This window comes from Ambystoma mexicanum, chromosome 4q (assembly GCF_040938575.1).
Source record: "Ambystoma mexicanum isolate Mex_15411 chromosome 4q, UKY_AmexF1_1, whole genome shotgun sequence".
Taxonomy (NCBI): Eukaryota; Metazoa; Chordata; class Amphibia; order Caudata; family Ambystomatidae; genus Ambystoma; species Ambystoma mexicanum.
This window is the reverse complement of record NC_090928.1, coordinates 631,416,880-631,431,415: the sequence shown is the minus strand read 5'-3', so window position 1 is coordinate 631,431,415 and position 14,536 is coordinate 631,416,880.

Sequence of the window (14,536 nt, the reverse complement as noted above, 5' to 3'; positions counted from 1 at the left end):
CCCAGTGAGGTTACATATAGATGAGTCCGTGCAGCCCATCACCCTGAAACATTGCAGGGTACCCTTTCACCTTCGTAAGCAGGTGGACAAGGAGCTGGACAACCTTGTTAACCTTGACATAATCGAGAAGGTGGAGGGTCCGACCCCCTGGGTGTCTCCGATTGTCATGGCGAGGAAACCCAAGCAACCTGACTGTCCGCATTTGTGTCGATATGAGGCTGTCGAACAAAGCCATCATAAGGGAGAGGCACCTGACTCCAACAATTGATGACATCATTGCAGAGGTGCAGGGTGCTCGTTTCTTCTCCAAGCTGGACCTCCGGGCGGGCTACCATCAGGTGGTCCTACACCCTGAATCAAGGTACACAACCCACCGGGGACTATACCGCTATAAAAGACTCAGCTTTGGCATATCCTCGGCAGCAGAGGTTTTTCAGAATATCATCCGGGGCGCCCTCGCAGACCTAGAGGGTGTTTTGAACATTAGTGATGATATCTTGTGTTTGCTAGGACTGAGGTGGACCACCTGCAGAGGCTGGAAAAGACTTTCGAGAGACTGCAGTCGCTGGGCCTCACCCTTCACAGGGAAAAATGTGAGTTCCTGCGCCCGTCCATCGAATTCTTCGGTTTTGTTTTCAAGGAGGGGGGTGTGTCGCCAGATCCCAAGAAGGTCCGGGACATCAAAAAGGCACAGCCACCCGAGTCGGTGTCCGATGTGAGGAGCTTCCTCGGCATGGTCACTTACTGTGGACGGTTTATTCAAAATCTTGCCTCAAGAAATGAACCCCTTAGGGCCCTGACGAAGAAAGAATCCACCTGGCACTGGGGCCCGCTTGAGCAGGCGGTGTTCGAGGACATCAAGGGTGCACTGGCAGCTGAGGACACCATGGCGTTCTTTGACCCTGCTCGACCATCAGAGGTCATCGTGGACGCCAGCCCATTTGGCCTGGGTGCCGTGCTATCTCAGATAGATTGTGACGGGGGTGTCTGCCCGGTGGCCTACGACAGCAAGACGCTGCAGAGGTATTTGCAGATTGAGCGCGAGGCGCTGGCGGCGCTCTGGAGCTGCAGGCATTTCAGGCTATATGTCCTGGGACGCCCGGTGACGGTCGTGATGGACCATAAGCCTTTGCTTCCCATTCTGGCGGGGTCGTCATCCAAGCCACCAGCAAGGATCTAGCGGTGGATGCTCGCTCTCCTGGAGTACGGGGTCACCTTGGTGTATCGGCCGGGGGCGAACAATGTAGCAGACTATCTCTCCCGACACCTGGGTGCAAATGGGGAAGTAGAATATGACACATGTGCTGAAGAAGCCGATAATCATGTCCGAATGGTGGTGGAGGTGGCCACGCCCAATGCAATGCCCCTGGGGGAACTTGAGGCAGCAGCAGCGGGAGACGAGTACTTCCAAATCCTGAGACACTCCATGCAGCAGGGCTCCTGGAAGTCGGTGCTGGAATCCCTGGCGGGGCGTACTCAGGAGGCCAAGACGGGACTGGAGCAGCTGTGGAAGGTCAGGGAAGAACCATCATTCTTGGCGTCCGGCCTGCTGCTCAGAGGTGACTGGATAGTTGTTCCCCAGTCCAAGGTGAAGGACGTGATCCCCCTTGCCCACCATGGACACCAGGGCGCTACAAAGACGAAGGCCAGGCTACAGCTGAAGGTTTGGCTCCCCGAGCTAGAGCGGAAGGTGGACGACTTTGTGGCGGCCTGCGTCTGGTGTCAGGCGGAATCTCCTCTGCAGCGAGAACCGGCCATAGAGGCGATGCCTTGAGGGACGCGACCCTGGGAGGTGGTCCATGCGGACTTTGGATCAACAACGATGGGCACCCACTTCCTAGTGATCGTCGATGAATACTCGAGGTACCCGGAGGTGGAGTTCGTGAGGTCGGTGGCCTTCGAACATGTGGTGGTGGCCGTGAAGAAGGTGTTCGCGGCCCATGGATTCCCCCACACGTTGTGCTCTGACAACGGGGTGCCATTCCAGAGCGAACGGTTCTCGGAACTGATGGAGAGCTGCGGAGTACAGCACCGGAAGACCACCCCCTTGTGGCCAAGGGCAAACGAAGAAGCCGTAAGGCTGGTGAGGACACTGAACAAGACCTTCAGAATTTCCCAAGGCCAGGGACAGTCCTTCCAGAGAGCTCTCTATCAGTTTCTGCGGGTGTACCGCACCACCCTGCATGCTTCCACGGGGGTGGCCCCGGCCGAGGCTCTATTCAAGCGTTGCCCTCTGGGTTTGCTGCCCGAGGTGGGGGAGAAGGAGCCGGGGGTAATTGATAACCAACAGGTAGAGGTGGACCGGCGATTGAGGATTGAGCAGGAAAACATCAGAAGGGGGCACCCCCCGCAGCGCCTGGAGCCAGGCGACGAAGTCCTCATCCGGAACAGACACCCCCATGGAAAGCTCTCCCTTCCATACGAGCCAGAGCCGTTGGATGTCGTGGCGGTAAAAGGGTCCATGGTGACCACCTCGGATGGAAGGTCTGCCGTTACCCGCAATTTGAGCTTCTTCAAGAAGCTAGGAGACCCGAGAACTGACCCTCCCCCGGAACCAGACTTAATGGAGGTGCCTGACAACGGAGGAGGCCACTCCGGCACTACTAAGTCCCATGTCCGGGGAATGCCTGTGGATGGACTACCCGTGCCGGAGATAAGCGGGAGGTACCCCTAGAGGGCTGGGCGAGGGAAACCCACTTACCTCAGTGACTATGTGCTGGGACACTTGTCTGATTGACCTGAGTCCGTGGATTGTTAAGTAAGGGGACCCGGGTGGATGCGAATAAAGGGGTGTGCGGGGAAACTGTTTTCAAGTGTTGTGTTATTATAGTTCTTTGATTTGCAGTGTGTATTATTAAAGTATTCTTTGTTGTCCTCCCGAAAAAGGAGGAGTGTGGCGCTGCCCCTTGAAGGGACGCGCACGCGGCGGCGGCGTGACGTTGCACGCCGCCGCGTGCAGTATAAATAAAAGGGGCGTTCCCAGCCACGGTAGTGCGACCGGGAAGCCCGAGCAGTACGGACGTGTGTCTTGTGAGTCTGTACTGGCTGGGGGTTTATGGGCATCGCTAGGGGGTCAGGACTAACCCCCAACAAGACCCATAGTCTTTCTTGATATACCGGGAAAAATCTTTGCCAAGTGTGTTCTCAGAGATTTTAACGCATGGACGTTGTCACATGGTCTACTTGATCCACAACAAACAGGATTTGTGGATGGTTTAGGTACTGGTATAAACTTGTTATGTATTAATGCTTTAAAACATCAATGTCACCACTCAAAGCAACAGTTATTCTTTGCATTTGTGGATCTGCAGGCTGCCTTTGATTCGGTCTCCAGAGCTCTGTTAATAATGAAACTTCGCCGTGATCATTGCCCAACTTCCCTCTGTGATATAATCCATGAGTTTCACGCTAAAACCTCCATCCGCATTCGGGTAAATCTACAGGGGTTGCTTTCAGCGGCAATACCAACATCACATGGTCTTAAACAGGGCTGCTTGCTGGCCTCTGCAGTCTTCAACAATTCATACATGATGTTAAATATACTTTTGAGATTGTAAATTCTGATTCATCAAAAATGAAGGGAATCGCCCTCAAGGCCCTCATGTATGCAGACGATTTAGTTCTCATAGCAAGAACACCAGTGGGTCTGCCAGGGCTTCTAACAGCATTTAAACAATATATTACTCTTAATAAATTAAGAATTAAAACAGCGAAAACTCAAATAGTTGTGTAACGACCAACGACATGTAGACCAACCCTGAAAGGGTGGTGCATTAACAACATGCCAGAGATTGTGTCTGATTAAACTTATTTGGGAATGTGTTTTGAAGGGGGTGATAAAAGCAAATGGGCAACACAGGTGTATTGAGCGCAAATTAGTGACAGCCGTGTCATATAATGTTACATCAGTATGGCAAATTCACTTTACTTCCGGCTATAATATATTGGAGAAGAAAAGTAATACCAACCATTTTATATGGTTTGGAAACAGATAACAGTATATCGGCTAATGTTTGTGATAGATGGGAAAATAAATTCTGGCAACAAATATTGCAACTACCTCAATGCATTCCAATGTTTTGGATCCGATATGAATTGGGACTAGTATCTGTATATGCAATCTATTGTTGGAAAGTATGTGCGTTATTGCACAAATGTTTAATTTCGACAACAAGATTAATTATATTAAGAACATTGTCTGAATATATATTCGCAAGCTCACATCTGTTTGTCCAAAGATGGCTGGTAGCAACTTATCGCATTCTGATGCATGCAGATATTTCCATTGAATTATTCATATCAAATCCGGATAAGGCAAAAATGTACATTTTCAGAAAGAACTGGATTGACAATCACAATGTGTGCTTATGTTATCATTCCGTCTCTCCTGAAATATTTTCCCCGAAACACATGAATATGCCAGAAAAATATCTTGAACAGACTCCTACTGTGTTTTACAGATGCGCAATTCTTCGTTTTCGCTTTAATTTATGGCCGACTAGAGAGTTACACGATAAATGAAAAAACTCATATCAAAACTGGAAAACCTTTGTTGATTTTGTCAGACTTGTGGTATAGGAGAAACAATGGAACATCTGATTGTGAATTATCGAGCTTTAATTTCTCAAAGGGTAGCTCATTTAAAAAAATTCCACAGATATTTAGGGTCTTTGGATCAGCAAACGTGTTGGTCAGGGTTCTCACAAAATGCTACAAATTGAAACAGTGAAATTTTTGAACTCTTTAAAACTTGAAACAAATTGAGTATCGCTTGTTAATAGTGTGCATAATCTTTGATTGCATTTGGGGCAAAGAATAAAGTAAAGGAAAAAGACTCAGATAGAAAAGACAAAGATAAAGTAATGAGAAAAGAAAGAAGTGAAGAAAATGCAGTCAAGATGAGTTCATATGTCTTCTGTTAAAGTTTTTTATATAATGTTAAATGTGTTTTAAATGTTGTTAATAATAAGGAAAAGAATACATTTGTTTTTTATTTTGTAATGAAATTGAAAAGTTGTTGATTCATTTAAAAAAAACTGGTGTGGTTATTAACCATGCTGACTACCCTCCTGTCAGTATCCAGAGTGCATCCCTTTTCCTTCTTTGAAACTGTCTGTCCTCTGCATTCCTGTTGTTACTTTATCATTGCAACTTCCATCTTCAAACTGTCAGCAGGCAGCAAGAGCGCTGAAAGTTACCCAGTGTTGCAGTGTTCCCGACCCCCTGCTCAGTAATCAGAATTCTGCAATATAAAGCCCTCATCAAATCAGACACCCCTCACACTGGTAGCTCACCACCTTATGCACAACACAACTCGCATCCATCTTCATGTACATGCCTGTGTGGTTCTGCTGATATCAGTCCTACTCCCTGTCCAGATTCATTGTCTGGAGCCAGGCCCTCTGGGAAGTCAGAAGAATGGCACTCTTTCACTCCATGACCTGCCATACATTTAATCTTGATCACCTTCAATTCTGGCAGCATAAACATGTTGGCTAAGCATCCAGACATCACCAGAAAAGGCTCCTTCAGGGGCATTCCATTTCCCCTGTCTGGCCTAAGTTCTGAAACGTGTCAAAGCAGTAGGTATGTTCTTCTTTTCCATCAATTTCCAGAGAATATGGATTGAGTTCACTCATCTTGCATGTTATCCTTTCTGGGTCTGGCAGGACCCCACTTAAGGTTACTGTTTAACTGTGTTTAACAGTAACTCCAAGCGAGAGGTCGGCATTGAATGGAATTGAGTGGTGAAGAACAAAAAGGGCTGAAAGAATTTGGGGAAGTGAATGGTTAAAGGTGAGAGGTTCAGGAGTTGTGGAGTCCTGGGCGAGGGTTGGGTGGGAGCGGAAGAGTGTGGAAGGATGCGTTCTTGGGATTGGCAAAATGAATGGAGGCAAGGCTGAGGTAGAAAGATGGAGAGTAGAGGTAAGGTAAGTGGCAATGTTTCAACCATGCTTTAACCAGCATGGAAGAAAAATGCAGGGAAGGAAATACAAATTGGTGAGAAATAGGTATGACGCAAGAAAAGTGAACGATCATCCATTTTGTAATCTTTGAAATTTAGAGAGGGGGGGAGAATGACATCAGCTCAGGTAGGCCAGACCATTGTGAGAATTTGAAAACTCGTCTTATTACGCTTCATCCAGAAAGAATGCTGTGTATTCTTCCTGTATTTTGCTCTGCAGCGTAAGAATTGTACATTGCTGTAAAGGGTAAGATTTGTAAATGTCTCGTCATCAATCAGCAATTATGTTATTCAGGGCACCAAATGAGCAATTCACTGTTTTCTTCATTGGATAATAAATCGGCAGTTCATTATTATCACTTAGTCACTGAGCAGTTCAATTAATCTCAGCATCAAATCTGCCATCATTATTTTCTTTCCTCGAAATAAATCAGCAGTTATTTGTTCTTCATCAGTAATTCCATTATTCTCAGCAAAGCAGACATTTTTGTCATTCACTTTTTCACGTGTGAGATTTAGCTGCTAGTCCATTCCTCGTATCTAAATTAATAGAAGTCAGGACGTGTTACTGTTACCGCTACTGATCTGACATTGTCCTGACTTTGTGGTACTGTGAGCTGTTTGGATTTGCAGTGGTGCACTGTTCCTAGATACTGGCATTGTGTAGTCTGACATTGCAATAAAATGGCGATACATATAATACATGACTGAGAATTTACATGTTGGATTGCAACCACATAATTGTGAACATTCAAAGAGAGAGTGACATCAGAACAGGGCCTGGTACACAAATGTACAGGTGTTGTGGGGGCAAGCCCCTAATCACCTTAACCCAGAGGGGGCCCAAGAAGCGACTGCACCTTTTTGTACGTAAAGCAAGTTTATTTTACAATCGTCCGGGGAGCAGCTAGAGGACTCTATTGAGCCAAAGGAACCCAAGTCTCAACGAACCACATAAGTTGACACATTTTATACATTTTACAATGCACTCCCATATATTTTATTACAATCCACACCCCACATGTGATTGGACAAAACCCCTTAAAAGAAATCCCATCCCTCTCTGATTCCTACATTGTCATTGGTATCCATTATATTGACTGCCTTCTCCAGCTCATGTGTAAATCACACCACCTTTTAGGATTTGCCTGTGGTAGGTCATGACACAAACAGTTAACCTTTTGTGTGCAAACAGAATTCATTACTAGTAACAACTGGCCTGCACCCTTTAACCTTAACTCTAATTGCACATGGTTTGCATAGATACTTGAAGCGATATGAAGAAGGTTGAGTAAACAGGTTCTCTTTGAAATAGGGATGACTATCTCATCCACCCCATCTTTTTACTGGCTCCATTGAAACATTCTAATTGAAATGACTACCACTTCAAATGCCTGTCCTCTTGTTCCACCCTGAGAAGACATTTGAGTATCAGACACCATGGCCCTGGGCCCCACTTACTCCATATTTATGGTATCACTACATAATATCCCCAACAAAAATATTGCCGTAGATATGGCTGTTTGGTTCGCCATAGGCAATATTTTTGTTGGGGATGTTATGTGGGAGCAGGGGTTGCCGAGGTATACCCCGCACATTAAAAAAGTATGCGGGGTTGCAGGAGTGTCCCCCGCAGGGTCCATGTGTGAATTTCGCCGCAAAAATATGGTGATATGTTTCCATCGCAATATTTTTGTGGCAGAATTAACACATGGAACCATATTTATTACAGGACAAAGCAAAATGGCCAAGTCCCTCTGCAAGACTTCATTTCACTCAGGGAGATTACATCTGTTCCCTGCGGAACTACTAAACCATGAACCCATTTCCTGTTTGACGGCTGACCCTATACTGGGTTACTAATTATTTCTTTGTCAACAGCCAAGCCCACAAAACCAGAATTCCCCAGTCACCTAAAATTCCTCCCACAAACTGCTAGTTGCAAAGTCCAAAGAAATTCATAAAAAGCCCACTACGTGCAGATTTATATAAACTCCCTTTGTATGTTCCTCAGTGTGCATGACTAATAAATATTTTTCTCCCTTACCGCGGGTTTTGATGCGCATTAAAAACCTCCCAGTCTCTCACTTTCTATGTACTTCGTAGCAACCCCAAGAAACACTAAAAATACATCCCATCCATTATTAACTACACTGGATACATATGCAGTTACAACATCCCACTCAGTTCACCGCAGCCCCAGTCACAAATATGGCACTCACAACATAAACCCCTCTTGATCGTGGGGATCTTTCTTGACCACCCCAACCATGTGCTTAGATGATACTAACTTTTAGATCCTACTGCATGAAGACATTGCATATTGGTGCATTAGCGTATACAGGTCTATTTCTTACTGGCACTGGACTGCGTATGAAGGCTGTACATTGCAATGAGCACATTTGTTTTGTGGTGTATGTTTGCCTATGTCAGCTGCTAGTGCTGGATGCATGAGTGAATGCATTATGGTATGCCCAGGTAAGAGGCTGCATGGTGTTACAGAAAAGGAGTGTGATTTCAGTTAATGTTTTGTAAGGGAGGTCCATTCAAATGGACTGTTTTGCTTGTCCTGCAATTCTGGGGTGGGCAGATCGGTCAGGGGCAATGCATTTGAGCAGCATGGGTTTGAAACCCGGTCCTACACTTAGAGGCTGGACTCCGGCCTGAAGCGTGATGAAAGAACCCAATATAAAACATTTTGGTTTTGTGCATAGAATGCATTTAGATCTATCAATGTGAAGCAGCAGATCATAAGATGAGACATTGCAACCAGCACCCTCAAAAGTGAGGAAAGTTATCAGTTTGAGACAGAGAATTTCCTAAGAGTTGGCGCATCATCAGAAGTTCACGAGGCTCAACATTTGTCATTACGTGGTGGATTTATGATGTAAGTGAAAGATGTGGGATATGTGTAGGTGAGAGAATGTGGGGAAGGGACCAGGTGGACGTAGAGATGTGTGGGAAGACGCCCCCTCGCCGAAGCAACTACTGGAAGAATCCACGTATGACCTCTGTTCCAGACACTTGCCAAAGCCACTGCAGAAAGTAACAAAGTCTGGTTTCTGTTTCAGTCAACACATGACAGTCAACGCGAGGTTGCAGCCCCTGAAAAAAGTTATAAGAAGGGGCAGTGTCTTCAGTTAGGAGCAGTTAGAAGCCACATTAGCCAGGAGGAGGAAAATGTCTGCTGCACAAGAAATCCAAGACAAGAGCCACAAAACACCAATAAATGCTGAGAAGAGTTCTGGATTTAAGATAATGGAGCAGAAGCCGGGGCACAGTAGAGTCTGTCCACGGCATCCATGGTAGTGGTGCCTGCAAACACTGGAAGAGGCTAAGCAAGAAGTAGTGAAGCCAACATGGTAACCCCACTGCATATACAGACCACCTGAGCAGTTTAGACCACAAAAGTCTGTCCGCAAGTGAATGAGAGGAAGACCATGATCAACCTGTGAGGGAAGTGCAGAAAATTGATGTGGAAGTGACGAGGGGGGAGAGAGGAGGAACATGGGTGCAGCCAAGGGTGGACTGGCCCGTAATTAGATCAGGCTTTCACCCAATGGGCCAGCAGCATCAAAGACTCAGAGGCCGGCTGCTCTTATGTGGTTTAGGGTGGCTTCCATTATGTGCTCCCTACTCCTCCCCCTCAACCCTACGCCCCCACTCCTTCCCCTCTCCAGAAGCAAAGATATTAAAAACCACACATCATCATAACCAAAGGGCTTCTGGGACCTGCACCTCCTTCCTACATTCATCAGTATACAGATTATTAAATGTGCATCCAAATAGCTCATGTTGCCTTGCAGGGCAAATAGACTCACTGAGTTGAGAGCGTGTTGTTCAGATCTGTGCTTGCACTACAGTTAAGGTGTTTGAGCCGTGGAAGTGCTGACACTTTTTTTGTTCCGATGTTGAGAAAATGTGTCCTATTAAAATAGCGAATATGGATTAGCCGGTCAGATAGCACAGTCAGTAGACGGCTCCCTTTGATATCTGAGCAGCACCTGCTGGCGCAGGTTTGAATCCTGCCAGTGCCACACTATAGATGCAAATTATTAACAAAAGTGCTATGAAGAAGAGCAAGCAGCTTCAATTATGAACATTTTCACTAAAACCCCTACACTCTGCTCGGATTCAGAGTATTAATGAGTACAAAACTCCACATACTGCTGACACTGGCATGCTAGCAATGAGTTTAGACGATTTTTCCAGTGCTTAGGAGCTCAGAAGTGTTCACAATATTGTGTATGCAGAGGAAAAGTTTAAAACTTTTTGAACCAGGCGGGAGTCCCTTACTGCCCATGCCACTGGAGGCCTCCCAGGCCGCCCCGTGTGGAACCAATTGCTGAGCAGCAATGCTGCAGTGTAGTGGTAGAGAGACCCGTAGAGCTCACTGGAGTGCATCAGAGACTGCAACATCATCAGAGCGGGAAAATGAAAGAAAGAAGTGTTGTATGAAGAAAGGAAGCTGGGAAATGAGGACTAATCGCCCAAGACGAGACTAAGGCCTCGTTTCGTCTGCCTGGATTTTTGTACCGAAATACTGCAAATGGTAATCGCCACTAACAATGTGGTATTTTTGGAAGATCCATCCAGTTGCATCTTTATCGCTGTGGAATAGCACCAGAGATTTTCAAGAAATTCCACTTGCTGCATTTTGTTTCTATTTTTCTAGTGATCCCAAGAGTAAATGTCCTTGAATCTAGTACTTGTGACAAAGTATAGTGCATTTGGAAAATCAAGGTCTTATTGATGACAAACAGTCTTATGAAGAAGCACATATGATACATGATGTGAAATTAGGTTTTATTCATCCCAAAAGATATTATCAATTATTTCAATCGAAAAAAGAAAAGAAAGCAATATGATAAATCCAATTGATGCGTGTTAGGAAGTAAAGTTGTATTGAACCAAGTGCTATTAGCTTTGAATCATAGTTAAAGTTCAGACACTCAGTTAAGGTGGGAAAATAACTCTTCCAAGCACAAGATACTAGTGCCTTGCAGAACTGAGATGTAACAAGGAGAAAGCTGCACCTACCAAACAGAAGTGGCCCACGATGAATGGCCCATTAAAGCGCGGTTCGTGCCATCTGTGTGTAAAATTGCGCATCAGGATCTGATCAGGAAATTCTTCACATCCTTTTGTTGTAGCATCCCCTTCTGTGTTCTGTGCCCCACACCCCTTCCGCTTGAGCTGATCTGAAATGACAGAGATACTTGTAGTCATACACTTTAAGTAATCACGTAACTCCTTTCCTTACAATTCTGCTGTCGTCTGGGCATCACTTCTAGTTCTACATGGAGGTGTGAGGGGTGTCCTCATCCGCCTCCCTGTCACTATTCCATGGGGGGGTGAGATAGTGGTCAGAACCTGGCTGATTTCTCAATGCATACAATGCCAGTGGTAGGCAATGCAACCATCCTTTCTTCAAGGTAAGCCTCAATTTGGCTATTCTTTCTTTAAGCAGGCCGTTGAGTCTCCCACAGATTCCGTTTGCCTGTGGGTGATAAGCCGATGAAAACTTGTGCTTTATATTAAGCAACAAGCTTATCTGTTCAAAGACTTCATTAACAAAATGAGGGTCATTATCTCGACACTTCACATATTCCCCATCTTGGAAACACTTCGCGTACTAAAGATTTAACTGCGCAGGTGGAGTCTGGATGTGTATATGGACCAGCCTCAATCCACCTTGAAAAGTGACATACCACTACAATCATATACCTGTATTCATTGCATACTTGCAGCATGTCGACATAGTCAATGTGTAAATGCTGAAAAGGACCATTGGGTCTCAGAATAACCCCTCTAACGGTGCGCATTGTGTGCCCAGCAGAAAACTTTTGATATACAATGCAGTTTACTACATGAAATGCAACGTGTTCTACTAGATTTGGAACAAACCATTCCTCCGCAATAGTTGCGGCGAGGCTCTCTCTAGTGTCATGCGGAGGGTAGTGTAGCTGTTCCAACGTCACCCTTAATAAGGCTACAGGCATCACCGTTTTACCAGTGCTGTCTTGTCACCACAATGCTTCAGAAGGGCTTAAAGAACATCCTTTCCGCGTCCTCCGCATCCACAGGTCTTTCTCATCCTGAGGCGCTTCCCCTTGAATCTCTACTAACTGAGTCTTCAGCAAGTCATTATAACAATCAGGCACACTCATCATTATCACCATGCTTTCATTCACATCAGGCATATCAAATTTCACAATGTTTTCTGAACATGCAGCTCATTTTGCTTCCTCATCTGCTGCTTGATTTCCACGCAAGCCAAAATCTCCCCTTTTAGTGTGTGCTGCGCACTTAACAACTGCGATGGCTACTGGGAGCTGTAGTGCTTTAATGAGTCTGTCCAATAAGGCTGCATGCTGCACTGGAGTGCCGTCAGCTCGGAGGTACCCCTCCTTTTCCAACGTGCTAGCCCTGCATGCACTGTCTGCGTCACACAGGCGGAGTCACTGTACACTGTTACTTCCTTGTCTGCGTGATTCTCGAGCGCAACAATCAGCGCCATTAGTTCTGCAGCCTGTGCCGAAAAAGTGAGATGGTAGTTGTGCCCTTATCAGTACTTCAAACTCCCCATTGGCCGTGTGCTTCACCACAGCGGCACCTGTATATCTTTGTCCGTCATTTTGATCGATTCTAGAAGAACCGTCAATAAAGAGAATCTCCCCAGCTGCCAATGCATTCTCCTTCACACTCGGGTGTTCATCATAAGTTTATCATAGTTTGAGCAATCATGTGCATGCTCGTCCTCTGCTAGTGGTTCTGCTACAAACATGGCAGGGTTCACTATTCTGCATCAAACTATTATAATAGCCAGATTTGATACAGTCACCTCAGAGGCAGAAGCCCTTTGAGATGTCAACGTGCCTTTAGGTTTTTCCAAAATGGCAAACAAAGCATGTTCACAAATAACGTCATGGGACACCCCATTAATATACTGGCAGCCTTCTCAATGGCAAACGCAGTGGCTGCCAAAGATTGTTCACAAGGAAAGTGACCCCTCATTACTGGGTCTAGAATCCCACTGTAATATGCAAGGGGCTTGTACCCCAATATGGTTCTCTGTGTGAGTACAAGTGTCATAACAATGCCATTCGTGTGCAAAAACAAAAAGAATTCCTCAGCATAATTGGGAATCCCTGAAACTGGAGCTGTGCAGATTGCCTTTTTCAACTCATCAAACCCTTCTTCCATTCCTGCAGTCCAGACAATCTTTTCCTGAACTGCCTGTGCTTTCTTCAGAGCTTGCAACAAGGGTCTTGTCATGATCTCTGCTTCCAAAAGGTCAGGGTTTTCCCAACTCCCTTGGAAGCAGATCCATAACCCAGGTTCCGAGTGCCAACCAGTCCCAATTGGGACCTTTTGGACCCAGTCCTGGCGCCAGTGGCACCAGGCTCATAAATATGCCCAGTCCCAGCGCTGGAAGCGCCGGGCTCATAATGCTTGGGTGGACTTACCTTCAGCAGACCATGCTGCTTACTTGCCTGCCAGTTGAGCCTCTGATCCTCTTCTGTTTGGAACTACTTTTCCTGTTGGGTGGGGCTGGAGCCACTCCCTAGATTCAGAACACTGGAACTCTTCTGGAAGGCAGGAACTCTTTTCTTACCAGGAACTCTTTTCTTACTTAGGCGTGGCTGTGGAAGGAGACACCTAAGCACTACAGGAGGCTATTTAAACCACACCCGGTGGATGAATCTTGCTTTGCGTTATTCTGCAACCTCTGCAGCAGAACGCTCATCGTGTCTTCTGCATCCGGTCCTGGGCCTAAGGAAAAAGGCTTACCATCCTGAATCCAGTCTTCAGCAACACCTATAAAGACAAGAAAGAACAGGTTAGCATTCCGGCATCTGAAAGGCAAAGGCTTACCATCCTGAATCCAGTCTTCAGCAACACCTATAAAGACAAGAAAGAACAGGTTAGCATTCCGGCATCTGAAAGGCAAAGGCTTACCATCCTGAATCCAGTCTTCAGCAACACCTATAAAGACAAGAAAGAACAGGTTAGCATTCCGGCATCTGAAAGGCAAAGGCTTACCTACTCTTCGTGCGCTCCGGAGGTCTTCACACTGCATTCCGGCATCTGAAAGACAAAAGTTTACCAACTCTTCGCACGCTCCGGAGGCCTTCGGCGCTGCATCCCGCATCTGAAAGACAAAACAAGGTGCGTTTAAAGACATTGGGGAACTTTAATACTCACGTGCCATTACTCCTTTCCACATCTAATCCAGTGGGTATTCCGGCACCCTGCAGCCGCTCCGAACTCGTACCTGCAAAATAAAAAGACAGTTAGAGCGCATAGTGAAGCAGGCAACAAGCGCTTACTTACGTGCTTCCAGGCGCTTCTATTCATCACACGGGCTCCATCTTCAACTCACTTCAGCCCATCATTCGCCATCGCCGGAACCCTGCAAAACAAGAGACATCATTACTAAAGACTTTAAAGACATTTGAATGACTCGAAACTTACCGTTCGTGCAGTAAACGACGGACAGCAGTCCTCTGAAGTCAAGAGGCCTGCGCTACCTATCCAGTGAAGAAACTGGTTACAGCACCCTGCCCC